Here is a 6,000-nt window from a genome sequence, read left to right as displayed (position 1 = left end):
AAATACGCGTAAGGAAATTACAATCCACATAATCATATGACTAGTTTTAACCACCGCGCACCACCAGTGATTAGATTTTCTTCTGCCTAGGCCAGTGCAAACAGTTGCTACGGCACTGTTGGTGGGCACAAAGATTCACCTCACTCTGAAAAGCAAATAGGGACCAAATGGGGCAAGTAACAGTAACCATCACGGCTCAGAATCAGGTCCGCGACTCAGGCGGGTTTCCAGACCCATCTGTCGGTGGCCCTGTGTTTTTATTTTTGGTGCCAATCGGCGGAGACAGAGAGAGATGCGAGGGGAACCACGCCAGCCGGCGCCTCCCCACCGCGGCCCCACCAGGCGGCGTGATCGCGGGTAGGAGGGCAGCCTGGGGTCGCGCAGGAGGACAGCGAGGGCAGCCAGGGCTGGGGGCCCAGCGCGGCCGGCCGCAGCGAGGCGCGTCCCACCTCCCGCCCCGCCGCAGGTTTCCGCGCACGTGGCCGCGGGGCCCGCGCCGCCCCTGCTTGCCGGCTGGCGGAGTTGCCAGCGCGCCCCGCGGCGGCGGGAGGGGGCGGGAGGGGGCGGGCCGCGAGCAGGGCTCCCTGGCCGCTTTCCAGGTCGGCGCACTAATACGGGCGAGGAGGCTTCGCGGCTCCAGTCTGACTGACGCCGGCTGGGGCCGCCGCCGCCGCCGCCGCTGCAGCCCCTGTCTCGGTCCCCGCCGCCGCCGCCGCCGCTGCAGCCGCTGGGCGCGCGCAGCCGGGCAGTGAGTGCGCGGCGCTCGGAGCCGGAGCGGGCTGCCGGGGAGCCACTGCGGGGGCGGGGGGACTATGAGTGGCATCGCGGGGACAGGTAAGAGATGCCCTCGGCGGCCGCGCGCTGGGGCTGTGCTTGTGTGTGTTGCGTATGGATCTAAGTTTTGCTTCCACACAAGGAAGTCTTGAGGTTCCTAGGTGTGTGGCTGGGCTCTTTGTACTCTGCCTCCCTGTATTTCTCGGTGGAGCCTGTGTGGCGTGGCGCGGGCTGGGCGAGAGGTCAGAGGGGACAGCCCAGATCTCGGGCGCCGCGCGCCTTTCTCGCGCCTGCATCTGCCTGGGCCGCTGGCACCTGGGACCCGCCTGGGCCCAGGGCGTGGGCAGGGATGCCCAGCGCCCAGGACGGGCGTCGTGCGGATCCCCACTGGGAGCCGAGTAACCGCTGTGGCTGGAGAGCGTGGACAGCAGACAGATTGGCCGGGGGCCGGGGGTAGTGATTGCGATTCTTTGGGAGCGATTTAAAAACTCGCCAGAACAGAGTGGCCTCGCCGACCTTCCATTTCATAGGCTGTTTACTTTGCTTACCTTTGCTGCTCGCGAAGTGAAGAAACAGAAAGTTGGTCCCTGCGCTGGCGCTGGGACTGTGCTCGGAGCCGGGGTGTTTGTCTTTTCCTCCGCCGGCCGTTCGGTGCCAGCTTTCCGCGGAGCGGAGGGGGGCGAGGTGGGAACAGACACAGGAGACTCCCTGACGCCAGCTCTGTGCTCCGAAGGAGCGGCGCGGGGAGACGTTTTTATGGATGGCTAATTGCTGACAACTCTTCCCGTTACCATTCCTCCCTTCCTACTCTTGGCCGTGGAAATGTGAAATGATAGTTCAGAGGTACCCCGTTGATTTATTTCTGGATTGAGAATAGCTTACCAATGATACAAATCTAGTTTGGGAATAAAATGATGTGTAAATTCTTTAGCCAGTAATTCACAGGCGGATACACACCAGCAGGACGCCGCGCATTGCTTTTAGTAGATCTGATTCACAAGTACCATTTCGGGGGCTTGTGAGATACCTTGGATGATCTTTTGGAAATGTAGGTTCTGTTATGATTTAATAAAAAAAAATTAAAAAAAATAATAAAGTCTGACTGTAAAGTCATCACAGTGCTTTCTCCTATGCTCCTTTGCAGTAACAGCATCCGTGGCATCTGTCTGGGTGAGTAAAATGTGACTGCTGCAGGCCTGTATCTCTGGCCTGAGGATTCCTGTCAGTGTGAGGGAATGCCATGGGATGTTTACATTTTAAAAATAGCGATCTATATTTAAGAAGGCAGTAAAAAGAAAACCCAAACATTCTCAACTCCAAATAGACAAGGATGCAATAAATGAGTGTCCCTATGCTTGTAGGAAACCGTGAACACAGTTTTGGACGGCTTTAAAGTTTGTGATTATCCAAGAAGAACACTGTAGAGAAGAAAATGATGGGACAGTTTACAGATAAGGAGCATTTTAATTGTAAGATGGCAAATTTCAAATGATGAGTAAGAAAAATAACTTTTAGTGATCTTAATCACTTTGATTTACAGCAAGACAACTGTCTTTACTAGACAGCCTTCAGCCTCTTAATGTATTCTGACACAACCAACTCCCATTTTTACGCTTGACTGGCTATCTTTGTCAGAGTTGTTTTATGCTTGAACTCTGTGGTTTCAAGCTATGCTTAAGAGAGTGCCAGCATATCCTTCATCTGAGAAAACACATTTCTATTAGCACAGTGTTTACCAAAAATTAAAGATGTAAACAGATTTTAGGTTAAACCTCTAAGAACTTTACAACTACATCTTTGTCCCCAGTCCTTTAAAGTTACAGTGAACTGTTTGATTTTTCTTTTTTAAAGTTTGTTTTTACTTACATATCCCCAGTTAATGAGAAATTAGAAAATATTCACAGATGTCAGGTACTAGGTCTCCGATTGCCCAAGATATGGGATAAGAAAGAAAAATTTTGGCTTTTAATGAAAAATTACTAAGGATATATATAAGTAATAAACAACTGATAAATTTGTTTATCTTTTCTGATCTTGTGGCCAGTGGAGGAGAAAAAAATGTATTAAGATGAAAATATTCATTTTCATTTTTGCAAGTCCTTAAATTCTGATTAATGAGAGTTCAATGTGCTTTGCAAAATTGAAGGAATGGTGTTTAGTTAGTGACAACTAGGTTATGTCTGACATTCCCTCTGCAACAAATAAGACAACATTTGAAACTGTTTTGCCTTAGTATGTTGGAAATAATACTTACCCATAGAATGTACTCTGATTTAAAGGAAGGTAGAGGTTATGACAAACACGTGGGTTTTTTTTAATTTGCAAAACATACTACATTAAATTTTAAAGCTTTGACGAAGCTTGGCACAGACTTTTTGTTTATTTCTTTGAACATTTAGAGAGGAATTCAGAAATGGGGAAGTGTCCAGAATAAAACAGTAAATATAGCAGTACGTTGAGAGGATGAATATCCTCAAATAGTTGTAATTCTAAGCTGTTGGATTTATATTTCCTTAGTTACTGTTGCTAGTGAGTTGAAAAGTCATTCTAAAGCAAAACAAGAAAAAAAAAGAAAAAGCAAACAGTAAACTCATAAGTACTTTTAATAGTGTGAGCATTTTCATGACGTTTTGTGTTGTTTTGGTGAATGTCCATGTCATGAGTAAGGACATAACCAAAAAATATCCTTAGCAATAAGCTAATCTTTTAAGATAAATATTCCTGTAAATTATGTCTCTCTCTCTCTTTTTTTTTGTGGACAATTTTATTCATTTATTTATTTATTTTTAAGAGACAAGAGTCTCACTTTGTTGCCCTCTGTAGAGTACAATGGCGTCGCAGCTTACAGCAACCTCCAGCTCTTGGGTTTAGGCGATTCTCTTGCCTCAGCCTCCCAAGTAGCTGGGACTACAGGCACCCACCATTACGCCCAGCTATATGTCTCTTAAAAAAATTGTGACAACTGGGCGGTGCCTGTGGCTCAGTGAGCAGGGCGCCAGCCCCATATCCTGAGGGTGACGGGCTCAAACCCAGCCCCGGCCAAACTGCAACAACAACAACAAAAAAAAAATAGCCGGGCGTTGTGGCAGGCGCCTGTAGTCCCAGCTACTCGGGAGGCTGAGGCAAGAGAATCGCGTAAGCCCAGGAGTTGGAGGTTGCTGTGAGCTGTGTGAGGCCACGGCACTCTACCGAGGGCAATAAAGTAAAACTCTGTCTCTACAAAAAACTAAAAAAAAAATTGCGACAACTAATGTTGGTAAGATTTTGAGATACCTGTTAAAAGTCATTAGAAGTCACTTCACTCACGAAAACCGGATGTTCCTCTGTGGTCTGCGTCCTGACACTTCCCAGCCCTGAACTTCGCTGAACACCCCAGTCACACTTGTTTGCCTCATGCTCTGCCCTCCTTCGGGATCAGCCTCAAGCTGACTCCAAACCACTTTTCCAGGTTTACCTTTCCAGTCCTTCCATATTTTATGCTGCGAGTGAAATAGTAAATGGTAGTTTCCCCACCTAGCCTGGCTTTCCTCTCCTGTGCCCTTTCAATCATGCGGAGGCCTAGGATGCCCGCTAAGGACGCCCGCTGTGCTTCGCCAGCTCCCACCGCATCCTCAGACTTCATCTGAACGTTCTGTCCAGGTGCGGCCTTCACAGAACTTCTGTGATGACCCCGGTCCCAGATGTGTTCTCCTTGGAGCTCCTGTGGCTCTTTGCATTTTCACCCTTGTCACTTCTTGTCTTGCATTAAGTTACTTGTTTTCTAATTTCTTTCTTTTCCTTACAATCCCTGCAAGATCCCTGCAGGAAGGGACCATGTGTCCTGTATCTTTCTCATTCCCTGACTGCTGACCTTCGTCCCTGTCATGGTACTCAGTCAATGAATATGACTTAAATGACAGATCTTTCCACCGAGCCCATGGTTTCTTCTGAAATAAAATCTGTAAAAGCCTTTCACCCTTTAAAATAAGTCTTAAAGGTATATCTTTCAAGAAGCCAGTGTTGAACTTGAGCTGAGGACTCATTAAGAGGCCTGAAATCCCCTCAGCTCATTGGAGCTGCCTTCTGAATATTGTGGCTGAGCATTACAGTCAGGAAAGCTTCTATGATACTCTTTTTGCATTAGCAATTTTCCATATCAGATTCACTAAATACACAATGGAAGCCATTTAGTAGAAAAACAGATTTTAATGTGATATGGCTACCACAATGAACCTAATGGGATTCCAGAGAAAATTGCTAACGCGATATGCTGGTTCCACCCCCTTACCGATAGGCACATAAAAATTGATACTGTTTTTAGTGTATATGTTTCAAATTATGCTCCCTAAAGAAAAGCAGACGGTTACTGAGATGAGCTTCAGGTTGGGTCTATAAAGGGTCTTGTTATCAGCCTTGTCAGGCAGCTGAATCTTCCTTCTGTGCCTTGCTGGGTATATCACCTAACAAATACCAAGACCACATTCCATCTTAAAATACATTCTGTTATATTTAATGATTCAGTATTAATGGAGTAAATGATGTGAACAATAGAATTTGTATGTAAATACCATGCCTGTGTAATATATTCCATCATACAGTTTTCATTGAGAAGCTCTAATCAACTCAAAACCAATTTTCTAAGAATCAAAGACTCTCATTTAAAATTTAAATTCACAACTTGAAAGGCATAAATATTAAGAAATAGATTTATAAATATGTGTGCGCACATATTTAGCACTTCGGAAGTCATTGAAAAGATTGTGGTACTTCTTCATTTTCCAGCCCATATTTAATTAAAAAAAATTTAACTTATAATATAAATGTAAAGGAGACCTACATAGTTCTGATATTTTTCTATCATGTTTTAAAAAACATAAAATATCAGGCCCGGCACCTGTGGCTCAGTGGTTAGGGTGCTGGCCACATACACTGGGGCTAGTGGCTTCAAACATGGCCTGGGCCTGGTAAACAACGATGACAAGTGCAACAAAAAAATGACTGGGCATTGTGGCAGGTGCCTGTAGTGTCAACTACTTGGGAGGCTGAGGCAACAGCATCACGTAAGCCCAAGAATTTGAGCTTTGCTGTGAGCTGTGATGCCACAGCACACTCCTGAGGACTACATAGTGAGACTTGGTCTCAAATAAATAAATAAATAAAATATCAAACTTTTTTCTCTCTTGTTCTTTCTTTGCTGGTATTCTGATTAGGTGATATCACTGTTGGGGATGATTTTTACATGAATTT

The 6,000-nt window shown here is 45.9% G+C and overlaps 1 protein-coding gene across 1 annotated transcript in view; it reads left to right on the top strand.

Moving 5' to 3' along the window:
• Window positions 1-656: 656 nt before the first annotated feature.
• SMAD9 (SMAD family member 9) overlaps window positions 657-6,000 on the top strand; it is a 76,906-nt gene continuing 71,562 nt past the window's right edge. The window contains exon 1 of the mRNA XM_053563932.1: window positions 657-834. The gene's annotated coding sequence lies outside the window, so the exon portion shown is untranslated. The remainder of the gene's footprint in view (window positions 835-6,000) is intronic.

The sequence above is a fragment of the Nycticebus coucang genome, chromosome 15 (assembly GCF_027406575.1).
Source record: "Nycticebus coucang isolate mNycCou1 chromosome 15, mNycCou1.pri, whole genome shotgun sequence".
Taxonomy (NCBI): domain Eukaryota; kingdom Metazoa; phylum Chordata; class Mammalia; order Primates; family Lorisidae; genus Nycticebus; species Nycticebus coucang.
Note: the sequence above shows the minus strand (reverse complement) of the source record. Positions and strands in the feature narration are given on the sequence as shown.